Raw genomic sequence first — 18,808 nt, 5'->3', positions numbered from 1 at the left:
CCAGCTAATTTTTTGTATTTTTAGTAGAGACGGGGTTTCACCATGTTGACCAGGATGGTCTCGATCTCTTGACCTCGTGATCCACCCACCTCGGCCTCCCAAAGTGCTGGGATTACAGGCTTGAGCCACCATGCCCGGCCTCGCAGAGGCTTTTAATCCCCTCCTGCAGCATCTGTCGTGGCAGTTCTGGCATCTCAGTGTCACTTCCCGTGACCTATCGCTTGCTCCGTGTTTCTAGGTTCCATCGTAGTACCAATTTTGCATAATGTCCCAGACTTCTTGAGGTGTATCTTGGGGGAGAGCTCCCAAATCAATATAGTCCCCATGAGCCGTGTTCTCACCCCATTGATCAAACACCCATGGTCACTGACTAAGCACCCAGGCTCCTGCTAGCACATGCTGGTGAGAGCTTATAGCCTCTTTGGGGTACAGCTCCTTTCTTCCTGTATCAGGCTCACAGACTGGTTGTGTTGTGACTTAGCCCTACCTACAGGCCAAATGGCCAGGAGAGGAGGCAGGGACAGATCCTGAAAGGGGCATGTGTTGTCTAATGGGGAAGCAGCTTCTGTACTGAAGCTTAGACCTTTATACTTTATAGGAAAGGTTAGAATTTTTTTTTCCCAGGCATGGAGAGTTCAGAGGATTCCGGGAATTGAAACTTCCAGAGGCATCTGCCTAGGTATTCTCATTCCAAAAGCGTGGGCCTCATTTTTCCCCTTCCAGGACCCTGACTTTGACATAATGGAGCTGTCTTGGTGAGGATTGAACTTCTCTGGAATTTGTCTGCTCTTACTATGAAGTCCTGAGCCTGGACCTCAGCTTTCTCTGTTTCCCACTGCAGGAGATGAAAGCTTCTTTGTGAGATACCAGGAAGGTCCTCTGGCTTTCATACTTGCCTTTCAGTTGTAGCTTTTTGGGATGTTTTCTAGAATATCAGCAGTATTTAACAATAGCCTTTCAGGCCATTATCCTTATAGTTACAGCCCCGCCCCAGTACATACCTGTGGTCAGTTGCTCCAGCGAAGGTATTGTCTTCCACTGGCATGCCATCCCACCTTATCAAGGCTGAGAGTTTTAACAACTGGACTGCTACCTCATGCCAGAGGCTGCCCACGCTCCACCCACCATCAGTGATGAGTCCTCATTGCCAGCTCGCAGACAGTGCTCCTCCTCCAAAACTGCAGCCTGCTTTCTTGAACCACCCCGAGTACCATTTATCCCAGGTGGCGTTCTCTGAAAGCAGAAACCGAGATGGGATTTTTTTTTTTTGAGCCGGAGTTTCACTCTTGTTACCCAGGCTGGAGTGCAATGGCGCAATCTCGGCTCACCACAACCTCTGCCTCCTGGGTTCAGGCAATTCTCCTGCCTCAGCCTCCTGAGTAGCTGGGATTACAGGCACGCGCCACTGTGCCCAGCTAATTTTTGGTATTTTTTTTTTAGTAGAGACGGGGTTTCACCATGTTGACCAGGATGGTCTCGATCTCTTGACCTCGTAATCCACCCGTCTCTGCCTCCCAAAGTGCTGGGATTACAGGCTTGAGCCACTGCGCCCGGCCGGGATTTTTATGAGTACCAACACCCATGAAAGGAAGGGAGAGGCAGCAGGTTTGGGGAAAAGAAGGAGTAAAGTTCAAGTGCAGGCTTAATAAAGCCATTGCCCAGCCCCAGGGAGCTCTGCAGTGTGCATGGCCGAAAGAAGTTTTCCCCAGTTGGGCAGAAATAGCCAGGCATCTGTGATGAGTCACGGGATGTCGGCTTCCCTGGGAAGGGCAAGCTCATGACTAAGCAGCTCTCAGGAGCTGAAAGATGTGACCGCTGGAGCTATCAGCGCATGGCACCCCAGCAGCTGGGGCAACCAGGCTTTTCTTGAATGGGAATCTGGGTGGGGTGTTGTCATGTCCACCACACTGCTGAAATGTAATTCCTCATTTTGCCCTACCATGTCCATGTGTTACTTTTTCAACTAAATTAATAAAGACAATAAGACAAAATTTATTTTTTTATTTCAAGATGGAATTCAAATCAGATCGCCCCCTGCCTCTACTTCTTCTTTTTTTTTTTTTGAGACATAGTCTTGCTCTATCTCCCAGGCTGGTGTGTAGTGGTGCAATCTTGGCTCACTGCAGCCTCGACCTCCTGGGCTCAGGCAACCCTCCCACCTCAGCCTCCCGAGTAGCTGGGACTACAGGTGTGCCCTAGGCTTGACTAATTTTTGTATTATTATTATTATTTTTTGTAGAGGCAAGTTTTCGCCATGTTTCCAAGGTTGGTCTCAAACTTTTGAGCTCAAGAGATCTGCCCACCTTGGCCTCCTTTCAAAGGGCTGGGATTATAGGCGTGAGCCACTGCACCTGGCCCAGATCACCCTTTCTTAGTTTAATTATTCGCTTTGTGAGAATACTGATTTGGTGGTAATTTCTAGCATGTAAGGAAGCATGTGTGACTAAGATTCCAAGCATCAGGTTACAAAAGGTAAATTCAGTCAAGCTGATGAGTAGATCCTTCTGTCACCTCTGCAGAAACCACTGCTGTCTTTCAGCCTCTCTTGGGCTGATTAAATCAAGTACATCTCATGTCACATAGGAAGGATTCAGGTCTAATGGCCAATCTATGGTCTGGGCCCTGGTAGGTAGTGACATCTTATGTCCTTAGGGAGGATAGTGAGTGACAGGCAGCTCTGGACCTGTTCCCCTGTGGTGCTTGCTTGCCCCTGTTGTGATTATTTTTGGAGTCATCTTTTTTGGCTGGCTTAGATTCACTTAGCCATTGGAGGCAATGCCTTTATACAAACACTGGTTTATTAACCTGGGACTATGAAAGGGAAGGGGTGTCAATCTTCCTTCCCCCTGTTATCACTTTGAAACTTCTTTTTCTGTGAAAGTTCTGACGGAAAGAAATCAGCAGAAGGCGTTTGCTTTTGAAGATACAAAGACCAGCCTGGGGCCTCTGCCTGATGACATCTCTTTTCCAATAAGAAAAAAGTCATCTCCTGAAAAGAGGCTTTTAGGAGTATCTAGGGAATTTAATTTTTTTTCTAATGAGTATCAGAAAACAAATCCAGAGAAAAGAGCAACTTGAACAATGGTGGAATGTCTGTCTTGGGGAGGACACAGAGCACAGGACTTGGTGACAGTCAGCCTCAGGGTACATGGGTTTAAATGCCACCTACTAGCCTGAGACCCTGGTCAAGTCATAGAAACTCTCTGAGATTGAGTTCCTTCCTCAAAACAGCCAAGACCCTGGCAGCGGCACAGCCCTCTGTCCCCTTTCATAGTGAATGTCCTTTTAGGGGATGCCACTTCCCCGTCTCCACTTCCTCATCCTTTATGTTATGTCCCTCAGTCGCTTCCAGACAGTTTTGTCCCCACCATGCTTCTGAAAGTGGCTTCTTTTGTTTCACCACTAGCCTTCATCTTTCCAGCCAGAGAATCCATCGTCTATCTCCATTAAACCAGCCTTCCTGCAGTCTCTGACTGCATCAGCTCCTCCTTCTCTTCAGACACTACCACCCTGAGGCTTTCAGACAGCACACTTTCTTGGGTGTCCCCTTTTTCTCTGGGTCCTTGACTATTTGTTCTTTCTCTGGCCAAAAAGGGCTCCGTTCTGAGTCTCCTGATACCTTCTCTGGCTACATACTCTCTCTGACGATGCTGTCTTGGTAATTGCAGGCTTTTTAATACCATCTGTGTGGTAAAGACTTTCACGCGGAGATCTTCCTCCCCAACCTCACCCCTGAGTCTCGGACTCAGGTGTCCAACTGCCTGCCTCACACTTGAACAAAAACGTGTCATCTACACCTCAAACATAACCCTCATTTTTTTTTTCCTGTCTATGCAACTCAACACCATTCTTCCCTTTGTGCTCCACCCCGATCACAGGGGCTGGGCATCTGTCAATTACATTTCCCAGAACTCCTGCCTATGGGTTTTCAGTTTCGATCCCACCAGTAAGAAGCATCTGTGTGAGATCTGGAGGGAGGAAAATAAACAGAAGCCAAATAATTGTTTCTCCTGGACCTCAGCCAATGAGGGGGTGGCCTCCAGGCCTTTTCTATAAATCATCTACCTCTGAAGCTGAAATGATTGCAAGAAGTTTTCTGAATTTCCTGCAACTTCCTACCTTTCTGAAAGCTGGAGGTGAACCCAGCCAGCAGAGACACCCTCCCATGACCTGTGTTTCCCTCTACCACTCCTTTTAAGGGTTTTAAAGCACTTATTACCTTAAATGCCTTCCTGCCTAAAATACCTAAAATTGCTTCACTTCTGATATATCCTCTAAATCACTGCTTTTCAACTATTACCATGCATCAGAAATGGAAGAAACGGGAGGCATGCTAAAGCAGGTCGCTGGGTCCACTCGAGTTTCTGACTTAGTCGTTCTGGGGCAGGGCTGGGTACTTCTCATGCTGCTGGCCTGGGAGCCACACTTGGGGAACCACTAATCTAAACCATTGCCATCTCAGTTAATGGTGCCACCATTTATGCAGTTTCTTAGGTCAAAACACCTAAGAGTCATCCTAGATTCTTCTCTTCATGTTCCTGACCAGGATCTTGTATATCTAAATGAAGAAATGGGATTTTAGAGAGTTTCTGTGACTTGCACAAGGTCTCATACTTGTAGGTGGCATTTAAACCCATTTAGCCCTGAGGCTGTCATAAAATCCCATCCTCTCTTTCCTCCGCGATAGGTTCTTTACCATTTTTCAATTGGGAAAATGAGTTGTGTCTTCATGCCTTCCTCAAGGATGCCTGAAGAGGAGTCTCCAGTTGACAGAAGTGAAGAGTTTAGGAAATTAAGTTTAAGGGGCGGATATGACCAGGTCATCCAGGAGAGAGAAGGGCATTTCACTTGAGAAGAGCGATGCAATTGCTGAGCAGGGTGGGGAGCCTGTGTGAGATGTGAGGTTACCATGTCAAGTGATTCTAGCCTGCACAGGTGTGGGATTTTTCTTCAGCAACACTGACGTGGGCTACCGTAGCTCTGGAATAAAGTCCTGGGAGTAGAATTGCTAAATCAGGGATCATGTTCATTTTGTGTTTTGGCAGTTGCCAAAGAGCTATGCCGGTATACTCTTCTGTCAAAATGCTTGTCCACACTTGCTAATATAGTGTAGTATCAAACTTGTGGATCTGCCATCTGCTAGGTAGAAATTATTTCTTTATGCATGAGAGTGAACATCGTTTCCTAAGCTGCTTCTGTGAACTGCCTGTTCATGATGGGGACTACTTAGGAATCTCAGAATCGTCAGATTAAAGGGAAATGCATTTTGTCCAAACCACTGAGCAAAAATATAGATAGTAAGAAGGAGGTCATAATACCCTGGGGCTAGAACTCAATCACTGGAATCAGGTGTAACTTTTTAGAAAGTGAGGCTTCCTCTGTCCTCGCTAGAAACATTTTGACTGAGGCCATCACTGTCCTTAGAAACACGCCTTTTCCACTCAGGTGGCAGGTGCCATCCACCTGGAGACCTATTCCCAGATTTTCAGTTCCCACCACTGTAATCCCATAGCTAATTGTGGGGAATTTTGCCTATGGCATAGTCCTAGGGAAACACTGAAAGAGAAGGAAAAGCAATGAATAAAAATGAAACGATGAAATAAATCCTTTTGCTTATAGGTTTAGTGGGAACTGTGCATCAGAATTGGCAGGATAGAAATGAAACGAATGAATGTAAAAACTATAAATCATGTGCTTTTTAACCTACCGTATAACTCCTCAAGAGAAAATAAGACTCCTAAGTCTAGTAAATTTGTCTAAGCTGAGATCCATGTGCATGAAGGTACACATGCATGTGCGTGTGCACACACAGCGCATACCCCCACAACACACATGCTGCATTCTTTCAAATTTTTTAAAAAAAAATCATCCAGCCCAGTGTCACAAAATTTTAACCTCAAGTGTGAAAAAAATCTTTTGGATTTTTTAAGGGTGGAGTTATATATAGGTTCTGTTGAAGGGGGACTTGGGAATCACTCTAAGCTCATACTTGGAGAGGTGAACATGGTTATCGATGTTGAAGAGAGGACATAGGGCATTGGGATAAGTTGCCAGTTTAGGTGCAAAGGGAATTGTTCTGAGGGTGTGGATGTGCCCAGAGGAGCCCAGGCCTACCTGAGATGTGGCAGTGTCTTCACACGTGACTGGATGTATGTTTTATGTTGAGGACTCCTGGGAGAGAGAATGAGCGCACCACCCAGCAGGTGTAGTGGAGTGGCAGCAGGTGGGTGGTTTTTAAACGGTGTTCTCTAAAGTCCTGGCTCCTGGTAAGCATGATCCAAATGGAAAGGCTGCCTTTGCAGAGCAGTTCAGCTCTTACTTCTTGTTTAGATTGTGCTTCTGTCTAGGAAGAAAAGTGTTCTGCTGCCAAAAGCATATTTGGGACCGTTCTAAAGCACCTCCCATGTGTACTACTGTATTAGTCTATTCTTACACTGGTATAAAGAACTGCCTGAGACTGGGAAATTTATAGAGAAAAGAGGTTTAATTGACTCACAGTTCTGCATGGCTGGGGGGAGGCCTCAGGAAACTTACAATTGTGGGAGAAGGGGAAATAGGCACGTCTTACTTGGCAGGGGGTGAGAGAGAGCGTGTGAAGGAGGAACTGTCAAACACTTACATAACCATCAGATCACATGAAAACTCATCCATGATCATGGGAACAGCATGGGGGAAACCGCCTTCATGATTCAATCACTTCCCACTGGGTCCCTCCCTTGACACGTGGAATTATGGGGATTACAATTTGAGATGAGATTTGGGTGAGGACACAGAGCCAAACCATATCAGCTATGTTATGGTTTTCATGTACTTTCACTCATTTAACTTTGACAGCTACCTAATAAGTCTCCCAGTTTTAGACACAATGGAGACTCGGAAAGCTTATGTGGCCTCCACAAAGCCCCAGATAATGAGTGGCAAGGCTGGATGTTGCGGACTGGATGTTTGTGTCCCTTGCATATTCCTGTGTTGAAGCCCCAACCCTCAATGTGACTATACTAGCAGGTGGGCCTTTTTTTTTTTTTTTTTTTTTTTTTTTTTTTTTTTTTTTTTAAGGAAAGAGAAAAAAAGGAGTGAAGGAGAGGAAGAAAAAGGAAAAGAGGGAGAGAGAACGGGAATGTTGCTTTATTCTAAAAATGGGTATAAATAATGGCTGATCAATATTTTGTGCGTTTAAAGTGGAGAATGTATATTTTGTGTATTTAAAATGGAGAGCTCTATAAATATTTATTAAGTTTACTTGTTCCAGATCTGAGTTCAAGTCCTGGTTGTCCTCATCGATTTTCTGTCTCGTTGAGTCTAAATCTCTTTATGGGTCTTACATATCTGGGTGTTAGGATCGTTAGCTCTTATTGTTGCATTGATCCTTTTACCACTATATCTTTGTTGCTTTGAAATCTATTTTATCAGATGCAAGAATTGCAACTCCTGCTTCTTATTTATTTACTTATTTTTGCTCTCCATTTGGTTAGGAGGTGGGCCTTTGGGAGGTGATCGGGTTTAGCTGAGGTCAGTGAAGTGGAGCCCTCATGCCTTTATAAGAAGAGACACCCCAGAGCGTGCTTCTTTTCTTTCTTTCCACCTTGAAGAAGGTGGCAACCTGCAAACCAGAAAGAGAGCCCTCACTAGGACCTGGATGTACTGGCGCCCCGATCAAAATCGCTAACTTCCGGTCCTTAGACCTGTGCAAAATAGATACCTGTTATTGAAGCCACCTGGTCTGTGAATACCATACAGCACTGTATGGCAGCCTGAGCTGATGAAGGCACAGGGTTTCAACCCATGTCAATCTGAAATCAGCACCCGTGTTCATTCCAGGGTACCGTGACACCTCTCCAAAATGGCTTATGATTCCATTATGTGGTTCTGTTAAAATATCACACAACAATGGTAAAGCAACTTACACTGAAGCACATGAGAATTTCCCTGCAAAATGTGCAGCACCTTGCGGGATTATTTTGGGTGTTTAAACTTATCATAGGTTGCTGCTCAGCCTTTGAATTAACACAGGACAGAGCTCCTCCTCAGTAAATCCATCACCCCTAGAAGTCCACTATCATACCATGATCCTGGGTTCCATACAACTCTGTTTCAAAGAAGTGATTTAAAAGTCCCAAACGGTAGGAATTGCCTCTTACAGAGAAGTTGTTCTTTCACTATTCACCAATTTTTTGCCTTTGAAAAATAGACTCTGTTAAAAGTGCACACAACGCTTGTTCTGGGTTGATCATACCCTTGTCAAAACATCTAAAGGCTAAGCCATATTAAGAGCTTCTCAGGGAACACACTAGATCCAAAACAGCTGTAAAAAAGGAAAAGCACTTCTTACTATTTCCCTTGTAAGTGAAAGGGGACTGAGCACGGAGTTCAATCCCCAGCTTCCTCCAAGACTAATCTTGGTTTGCGGTTCTTGCCTGCAGGTGGCCTGTCCTTGGTCACTTACTCAGCCTAGTCCAACCACAGGGGTCTTTGGCCCTGACAGTGACTGCCTCCTCATCCTAGTTTCAGTGCTGGCCAACACACTATCCAACCCCAACCCCATCAACCTTTCTCTGCTCTCTTTTTGTTTCAAAGACCAGTTGCATTCTCTGAACCAACTCCTGCCACTGAAGAATCCAGAGATGTAAAGATCCAGAATCTTGGAAGCTCTCCACCTGCCTCATCACAGGCAAACCAGGTATTGCTAACTTGCCTTTGAACAAACATAGTAAATTTTCTTGGAGTCTAGGAGTACCAGACATTTGAAAATTATTTTTTAAGTTACTTAAAAATTGATCATTTAATGCAACCAGATGCCATTTTGCTTTAAAATAATGTTTTTTATTTTTTTCTTTTATTCTTTTTTTTTTTTGTTAATCAATGAGAGCTTGTTATGTTGCTCAGGTTGGCCTTGAACTCATGGCCTCGCCTCCTCAAGCACCAGGAAAATTGGCCGGAGCCACCGCGGCCCCCAAAATAATGTTTTTTCTTATGTAAAATTTAAAAATGTAAATATTAGTGAAGTATACACACAAGTTTGTATCCTAATTTTTTATGAAATATGACAACACGTTGTTTTCCAAGTTACTATGGAAATGCCATACTATATTTTAAAATGACCGCACAGCTAGTGAAATGAGGATGCAATTTTGTATTGAGGGAAGACTAAAGGCTTCAGAGTCAGACTTATTTTCAAATAGCTACAGTCACTTAGCAGTGGATGTGATTTACCTGCCCTCTCTGTGGCCCAGATTCTAAACTGAAGTAGTATCATCTAAGTTTTATTCATGTGAGAATTAAATGAGAAATTAACTTGGTGCTTCATAGTTGCTGTTTCGTGATTTAAAAGCCGATGTATGATACTGAGCTCCTCTCCAGTTCCTGGGCATACTGTACCTCTTCTCTTTACGTTTCTGTTTAGAGGGTCTCATTTCTCCATGAAAGTTTGCTGCAGGTTTAGAGAACGAATGTGGCCAGGCACGATGGCTCATGCCTCTAATCCCAGCACTTTGAAGGCCAAGGCAGGTGGATCACAAAGTCAGGAGATCGAGACCATCTCAGCGAACACGGTGAAACCCTGTCTCTACTAAAAGTACAAAAATTAGGCGGGTGTGGTGGCAGGTGCCTATAATCCCAGCCACTCGGGAGGCTGAGGCAGGAGAATTGCTTGAACCCAGGAGGTGGAGGTTGCAGTGAGCTGAGGTCAAGCCACTACACTTCAGCCTGGGTGACAGAGCGAGACTCCATCTTAAAATAAATAAATAATAAATAAATAATTAAATAAAAATAAAGAGTGAATACACTTCTGTTTGAGGCCTTGGCCACTGCATCTTTAGGTAGCTTATGCTATTGTAAACCGGTAATTATGAGGGCAAACGTCCAAGCTTTTGAAACCTGAGGACCAGTTGGCCTCCTAAACTGTTTCAGGAGAACATGATGTTGCATCCAATGCCTCTGGACTCCAATCTGTGGCAAGAGAGCAAAAGACACCAGTTAGGTTTGCCGAAACCTGGTTTAAAGAACCAGATTTTGACCTGGCCTTCTATGGGCCAGACTTTGCTCTAAATAGGGAAAAAGATGAGGTCCCTGATCTCGATAGAGAGAGAGTAGAAAGACAATAAATACAATGCATGCAAGCTCAGCATTCTGTAACTGATGAAAGTGGAAAAGAATGGGGGTGGGTGTTTTATTTTATTTTCTGAGTGCAGCAGTGCGGAACACAGAGTCTTGATCTGTTGCCCAGGCTAGAGTGCAATGGCATGATCTCGGCTCACTGCAACCTCCACCTCCTGGATTCAAGCGATTCTCCTGCCTCAGCCTCCTGAGTAGCTGGGATTACAGGTGCCTGCCACCATGGCTGGCTAATTTTTGTATTTTTTAGTAAAGACTGGATTTCACCATGTTGGCCAGGCTAGCCTTAAACTCTTGACCTCATGTGATCTGCCTACCTTGTCCTCCTAAACTGCTGGGATTACAGGCATGAGCCACCATGCCCGGCCCTGGGGTGGGTATTTTATAAAGGTGATCAGGGTATCCTCTTTCAGGAAATACCATAGATCAGAGCCTGAGGGAAATGACAGCCATCCATGTGAACATTTAACACTGAAGAGTGATCAATCTTCCTGTTTGCCTAGACTGAGTGATTTCCTAGAAAGCAGGGCTTTCAGTGCTAAAATCAAGATAGTTACAGGCAAACTGGAATGCTAGGTCACCCCAGTAGGAGTGTTCCAGGTCGAGGTAACAGCAAACCTGAAGGCCAGTAAGAAGGAAAGAATGTGGTATGTTTTGGAGGTGTCCGGGAAGCCCATGTGGTGGGTAAAGCAGGAGAGAGAGGAGAGATGAGTACAGAACGGGGGGCCAAGCCGAGTCATGCAGGGCTGCTGGTCAGGGTAAGGGCAGATGGATGAATGATCCCCATGAACCACTACCAAGCATTCAGGCACAGGGAGATGATGAAGGCAGGGAGCCATGGGAGGCTGCTGGAAAAGTGGGGCTCTCCACCACAGAGAGTGAGGCTCATGAGTTCTCCTGATGTGGTGGCAGATGGGAAACTGCATCCTAGACCGTCCCACAGGGCTGGCAGTATTAACGCTCTTCCTTATCCACTGCCATTGTTGGGAGAATGCAGTTAGTGGATTTTTCTAGTAGGAGCAACAAAACAGTTTTTCTCAAGCTGCATAGGCCTGAGCATTTAATGCGAGTGCTGCTGGCAAACACCCCTGGGTACGTGTCTAGGTTCCCCTTGGGTCCCTGACTGTAACAGTGTTTCTCTGAGGGCCTCTCACGCCTTCATAGCCCCATGCTTACCAGCGACAGAGCTGAAAGGATGTGGCCGGCTGCTGCCTTTTTTCTTCCAGATGAAGACATTGGGACAAAAGGAGGAGGAAGTGATTTTGTCCAGGGATACTGTGGGAGTCCGAGGCAGATCTGGGAAGGGAACAGGCTGAGAGATTCATCTTGACAAGGAGCCAGCGTGGCTGCACCTGAGCTGGATGGGCCAATGGGCAGGTGCTGCCCCCTCCCAGTGGTTTCTCTTGGGCGGTGTGAAGAGGAACTTAGTCTTGAGGACATAGGGAAAGCCTGTCTGATTTTGTTTCTCTTAAGACCACAGCATGAACACAGCAGGAATGTGCTGGAGGGACCCACTGTTGAAGGGGTGCACAACAAAATATATAGAATGCATTTGGAGAAGAGTCAGACCAGAGGGTGAGGAAAATTGAAAGCATTCTGCCTGGACTATGACTGGAGGAACCAAGAGTTAAAAGTTCAGAAGAGGAGCTGGGGTCAGCAGTGCAGAACGTGAGGGCCGAGTCCAAATATTTGAAGGGCTGACAAGCACAAACAATGTACTTTGCTTGATTTTTATTTTCTCTGCCATTTATTTGATCATACTTTTGCCACAGTCCTACTTCTCATGTTTTATTCCAACTATATAGCACTGTAACTTCCTCGGATAGGATTAGGTGCTCACTTACGGGCCTGGGGCCTGAACCACCCTTTAGATGAACGAGGTTCTATCCTAGGTGTACATTTTAGGGGGCTTTGTCATTGCTCACACCCTATCCCAGGAATTTTGATTTAATTGGTTTTGGGTGGAGCCTGTGATAGTTTAGACCATTGAGCAGAATGGTTTTTTTCCATCCTTTTGATTTTGGGCTTGGCCACATAAACATGCTTTAGCCAATAGGATATTACTAAGCATGACGTGAGCAGAAGCCTAAAATGTGCTGTTTGTCTTGTCTCTTGCAGTCCAGCAATCCACCACGAGAAGATTGTATTCTTATTGGCCCCTGGTCCAAAAAAGAGTGAAATATATGTGAAGTCGACTTGAATCCATCCTACATCTGGAGCAGTCACCCAGGTGAGTCAGGCGAGAACAGTTGAGCTATTCTCATAGTCATCCACAGACCTATGAGTGAGAAATAGACGTTTGTTGTTTTGAGCCACTGAGTTTTGAGATATTTGTTACGCAGCATTGTTATAGCAATGTCTAACTGATACAAGACCTCAGCCCTAAGAGATTCTAATTCAGCTGGTTTGGGTTAAGGTTCAGTGTTATGGCCTGGTTGTTTGTGTCTCCCCAAAATTCATATGTTGAAAGCTAATTACTAATGTGATGGTGTCAGGAGGTGGGACAATTGGGAATTGATTAGGTCATGAGGGTGGAACCCTCATGAATGGGGTTAATGTCCTTTTAAAAGATGCCTCAGAGAGCCACCTTCTACCAAGTGAAGAGACAGTGAGAAGGTGGCATCAATGAACCAGGAAGGGGGCCCTCAGCAGACACTGAGTCAGCTGGTGCCTTGATCTTGGACTTCCCAGCCTCCAGAACTGTGAGAATTAAATCTCTTTTGTTTGTAAGCTCCCCAGCCATTGGCAATTGTTTATAGCCGTGCAAATGGACTAAGACACCCATGCATCAGTGTTTCTTAAAAATGCTCTCCAAATGATTCTAATGTGCAGCCAGAGTTGATAACTGCCAATTTGAAAATTGCTTTTCCATCCAGGACTCAAGCCAGGCTTACAAATGATGAGATCACCAAGAACCAGTATTTCTAAAAATTTGGCTTTGGAGCCACCCGTATAAGAATGCCTGGGCTTGTAGGGCATCCTGCTTGTTAAAAATACAGATCCCTGGGCTCCTCCCAAGACCTACCGAATCAGATTCTGTGGAGTGGGCCAAGCAACATGCATGCTAACACACTCCTTCTTGGGCCCTTTCCAGGCTTACTACAGTTTGAGAAAGGCTGATGTAGAGATTATGCCACATTTCCTGCCACCCTGCAATGAGAGAGTTGATGATAATTGAAACATTCCTATTAAAATTTTAAGCCATTTCTGCTTACCTCTATGAACTTCTGACTTGAATCTTTTGATCTTTATAGTGAAGAACTGGGGGAGGAGAAACAGATCCTGATCTGATTTTGAGGTAATGAAGGAGGTTGGACTAAATGATCTCTTTCAACCCTAACGCTGTGGTTTCAGATCATTGTATTCCTTGCGATAATCATTGTATTCCCAGCGCTGGTATGGTGTGATTCAACTCTTAGCTCCTGATGGAAGAAGGGTATAAAATAGCCTCGAGCGGGAAGTAACAGACCCTTGTGGTCCCTGCCTCAGGCACTATGCCACGCTGCCCCGATCCCTCTGGTCTTGAGGCTAAGCGGTGGGCCCATCAGGGCATGGGCCTCGCAGCAGACACTCTGGACTTTGCATCTCTTGCCTGATTTGCTTTTCTTTTACCCTTTGCCCCATTTTTGCCCCACTCTGGACTCTTGGCTCTGAGTTTTGACTTTAATCCCATTGCTGATCCTTCGACCTGGAGCTTGACACTTGCTCTCCCCTTAATGTGAATCTCAGTTTTTCTTATGGACTCTGATTCGATGTCATGCTTCTAGCCCAGTAGTTTCAGTGTCCCCTGGGGAACTGGAAACAAGTCTGATTCCACCTGCCTCCCAGACAATTCAGAATCAGACTCTCAGAGATTCTGATGAATTGTCTGGGAGGCAGCTGGGAATCTCTGGGGGTGGGACGGAGGTGTCTGAATTTGTAAATGCTCCCCAAGGGATTCCAAAGGGCAGCCAGGGTTGAGAACCATTCCCTGGAAGAAACCAGACCTCCCTGCAGCCCTCATCATCCTCATCCCCAAAGCCTGGGTTAGACCTCTATCTCCAGGGTGCTGTTTCTCTCAAAAGGATTTCGACATAGTTACTACATTTTCATGCAATAGAGGAGCTTTTTTCACATCAATCCCAAACTGGTACTTACTTCCCCACCCCCAAGGGTTTGAAATATGTCACCGATCATCAAGATGCAGGCTGAGAATGGAGGCAGCTGGCCAAAGGAAACAGAGCGCTCACATGAGAGAGACACAGACAGAAAGCTGCGAGGCCATGCAAAGCAGGGAAGAGAAGCCATTCCCCGTAATGAGTCACCGGCGGCGGGCACTTTGCAGAGCAATACAGTTGATAAATACTCTGTACTTAAAGTGAACTTTGAACAAATGCATAAGCAGAGATTGAGAGTTTTCTGCAAAGAGAAGTGAGTGAGCAAGGGCTTGGTACAAAGAGGCTGTATCCCAGCACAGACTGAAGTGTAACAGGAGGGCAGCTGGAGACAATGGAAGTAAGCTAGCAGAAGCTAGGCAGGAAAATACATTTCCAAATCCAGATGCGTCAGATGGCAGGCAAGCTTCCAGGGATAGTAACTAAGGCGGGGTCACACTCGTTCTGTAATGATAAGAAATTGGAAATTCATATCAGAATCTCTCTGTGCATTATTTATAGTTTGCTGAATGCACCACAGCCTAAACTGACTGTATAATAAGTAGTTTATCATTTTTATTCCAGAGGGTGAACTTATCATTTCCCATTAATTATTTTGCTGTCTCTCTGAAGGCCAGAGCTAAGGAATCTCATCAGTTTCTTTAACAGAAACATATCTGCACTGAGAGGTTGGGTGTTCAGTTTGGGGCAGAGCAGGTAAGTATCTCCCTTTAGGGAATGGATTCATCATTCTAGTATCTCTCCAGAACTGCAACAATGTTAGCACCGTCAGCCCCTAAAGTAGATGAACATTGGCTGTGAGCAAGGAAGGAAGAATAGTGAAACCCCGGGAACAATGTGGCTGGGACACTCTTCAACCAGACGGGAAGCCAGAAAGATCTGAAAAGAGCAACAGCCATCAAACTGGAAGGTTGAGGGAGTCAAGCAGAACATTTTTGAGCAGCCATGCCTGCTTGTCAAAAAGATGACGAACCAGATACACCCTTTCCTCCTGCAGCACCAACTGACCCTAACAAGGCAGCCCAACCCCACTGGCCTGTCAGTTCCAAGGACCACGTTTGGGTGAGAACGGGATCCGACTCTCTTCACCTCCCAAGACCAGATACTGATTTAGGTTTCTGACAGGAATAAATGGAATTTTCTTTTTTTGATGATTTAAACAGACATTCTTTTAAAAAATTTTCTTTTAATTAATTATTATTATTATACTTTAAGTTCTGGGATGCGTGTACAGAACGTGCAGGTTGGTTACACAGGTATACACATGCCATGGTGGTTTGCTGCATCCATCACCTCGTCATCTACATTAGGTATTTCTCCTAATACTATCCCTTCCCTATTCCCCCAACCCCTGCTATTCCTCCCCTAGCTCCCTACCCCTTGACAGGCCCCTATCCAGAATCTACAAAGAACTTAAATTTACAAGAAAAAAACAACCCCATCAGTGGGTGAAGGATATGAATAGACACTTTTCAAAAGAAGACATTTATGCAGCCAACAAACAGGAAAAAAAGCTCATTATCACTGGTCATTAGAGAAATACAAATCAAAACCACATCAAGATACTATCTCACGCCGGTTAGAATGGCGACCATTAAGAAGTCAGGAGACAACAGACATTCTTTAGAAGGAAACCTCAGGGCTGAAAGTGCAGTCCTCTGAATGGACTTACTCTTTCAGCCTTCATTTCTTTCCTGGCTGGCTAGGGAAGCCCTTTTCAGCTCCTCCACCTTCGGGAATTCCCTTTGAAAGACATTGTGGAAACTCAGCAAAGGAGGGGGTTAACTCACATTGCCACTGAAAACAGCGGAAAAGTGAATGATTACTTGGGAGCTGAGCTGAAACCGAGCCCTGCCCTGGCGATACACTCCTGATGACAATGTGTAGTCATGTGAAAGGCCTTCTTGGATTTCCACAGAAAAGGGCAGATTAAAGGCAAACAAAGGGATAAAAAGCACAAACTTTAAACAGCTGGAGAGAAGCCGGGTAGCAGGAACAGCCCTTGCCAGGTTATGTCTCTTGGGGCCTCTGGGCCAAATCCTGTTTCACACTGGATTTAATGGAGAATTCTTCTGCAAGTCAAAATCTGTCCTCTGCCTTTGAACATCTTCCTTTAAAATGATGTTAATCAGCTTGACTTCCTCTTCAGGATCACCAGCCCTGCCAATGCCCCTGTAAAGCTGGTGTCCATCCGGGGCCTGCTTCCTGAATTCTCATATATGGAGATCCAGTTTCATCACTGATTTTTTTATTCCTTAGAAGAAAGAAATATTTAGACATTTAACTGGCAAATAATGAGATAACTCTAACAAGTTAATTAGTTCTCAATTAAGTTGCATTTCCCATACTTCCGGAATGTGTCTTCAGCAATTAGGGGCATCTAATGAACTTGCAGTAGCTGTTTGGCTTTCTACGGTAAGCGGGAAGGTGAGACCATCTCTCCTTGAGTCCGAGGCCGCATGGCATTGTTCTCCTGAAAGCCAGCATCGGGGTATACATCCAGCCTGTCTTAGAAGCAGTTTAGTGTAACCGCTGGTCAATCCAGTGAACCAATAAGCTGAATGAGGTCTGGGACACAGGAACAAAGTCATGGGATTAGTGTAATTGAAAGAGCACTGACTTTGGAATCCACTGGATGTGGGTTCAAGCTCTGACTACTGCTTTCTCTTTTTTTTTTTTTAACTACTTTAAGTTCCAGAGTACATGTGTAGAACACACAGGCTTGTTACATAGGTATACCTGTGCTACGGTGGTTTGCTGCATCCATCACCCCATCATTTACATTAGGTTTTTCTCTTAATGCTGTCCCTCCCCTGTACCCCCACCCCTGCGATCCCTCCCCTAGCTCCCCATCCCCTGATAGGCCCCAGTGTGTGATATTCTCCTCCCTCTGTCCATGTGTTCTCATTGTTCAACACCCACTTACGAGTGAGAACATGTGGTGTTTGGACTACTGCTTTCTAGTTAAGTGACTGTCTCAGTCCATTTGTGTTGCTATAAAGGAAAACCTGAGGTTGGGTAATTGATAATACAAAGGGGTTTATTTGGCTTATGGTTCTGCAGGGCTGGTGAAGAAGCCAGGCATTGGCATCTACAACTGGTGAGGCCTCAGGAAGCGTCCGCTCATGGTGGCAGGTGAAGAGGAGCTAGAGTATGAGTAGTAATCACATGGTGAGAGAGGAAGCAAGAGACAAGGGAGGGAGGTGTCATGCTCTTTTTAACAACCAGCTCTCTTGGGAACTAATGGAGTGAGAACTCACTCTCTACTCCCAAAAAGAGCTTTATCTTATTCATGGGGAATTTATCTCGGTGACCCAAATACCTCCCACTAGGCCCCACCTTCAATATTGGGAATCAAATTTCAGCATGAGATTTGGAGGGAGTCAAACTAACTAAACTATGGTGGTAACTTTGGGTGAGGGTCTCAGAATCCCCAAACCTCAGTTTCCCCATTTCTGTGCTAGGCATTACCAGTACAGACCTCACTATAAAGTTGCTTTGTAGATCAATGAGAGAATGGAGGGTAAATTCCTACAGTTTCCATGCATAGCAAACAATTTTTTTTTTTTTGAGCCTGAGTCTTGCTCTGTTGCCCAGGCTGGAGTGCAGTGATGCAATCTCCACTCACTATAGTCTCTCCCCCGACCCCAGGTTCAAGCAATTCTCCCGTCTCAGCCTTCCGAGTAGCTGGATTACAGGCACGCGCCACTATGCTCAGCTAATTTTTTGTATTTTTAATAGAGATGGGGTTTCACCATGTTGGCCAGGCTGGTCTCGAACTCCTGACCTCAAATAATCTGCCCACCTTGGCCTCCCAAAGTGCTAGGATTACAGGGATGAGCCCCCGTATGCTGCCAACATTGTTATTAGTCTATGGATGTTTCTCTTTGGCCTCTGTCATTTTGAAAAATTTGGCCAAGAGATTACCTGGCTAAACCCTTGGGGTGTTAACTGTCATTTTTAGTCATTGCAGGAGCCACTAGTCAAATTTCACTGCCCTGTTACTGGAGAAATCATCATGAAAGCATTATCAGAGTATTACAGAATGGCTAGGGAATGTACGTAGAGAAGGTTAATTATTCATTTATCCTGCTGTTTCCCTTAAGATCGCATTGTTCAGTGAGATTGAGATCAGAAAAGATGATTGCATTTATCAGTCAAGCACCTAGAAAGAATGAGACTGACACTATCCTCTCTGGGGAGGAAATGGAGTTATGAAGGGGAAGGGAAGGGGTTAAGGTTTTCGGAGAAGCATGTGCCCCAAAGCACCGGAGTTTGGAGTTCCGGCTCTCCCTCTGTGTTCCTTCCTATCCACAGGTTTTCACCTCTCCTTCAGCGCCAGCTATGATTAAAAAGCCATGTTGAGGAATCATCAGAAGGAGGGAAAAAAATTTACAAACTAATTTGCATTTTAATGAATTTTTAATTGAACCAAAATCTGTTGTTTCTGTTTAAAGATGCAGTGCTGACTTTGTGGTCTCTGCTGCTGAGGGCCAAGTGGGAACTTAATGTGATAAAAACAATGATAATGCTAAGCTTAATTA

At 45.1% G+C, this 18,808-nt stretch overlaps 1 long non-coding RNA gene across 3 annotated transcripts in view; it reads left to right on the top strand.

Annotated features, from left to right (window-relative positions):
- The window catches only part of LOC118154778 (uncharacterized), a 174,066-nt gene that overhangs the window by 152,929 nt on the left and 2,329 nt on the right, over positions 1–18,808 (top strand). For all 3 annotated transcript variants that reach the window (XR_013518716.1, XR_013518717.1, XR_004745043.3), the window contains exons 3-4: positions 8,575–8,677; positions 12,229–12,340. This is a non-coding gene — a long non-coding RNA (uncharacterized LOC118154778). The remainder of the gene's footprint in view (positions 1–8,574; positions 8,678–12,228; positions 12,341–18,808) is intronic.

This window comes from Callithrix jacchus, chromosome 6 (genome assembly GCF_049354715.1).
Source record: "Callithrix jacchus isolate 240 chromosome 6, calJac240_pri, whole genome shotgun sequence".
NCBI classification, from domain to species: Eukaryota; Metazoa; Chordata; class Mammalia; order Primates; family Cebidae; genus Callithrix; species Callithrix jacchus.
This window is presented reverse-complemented; position numbering and strand designations above follow the sequence as displayed.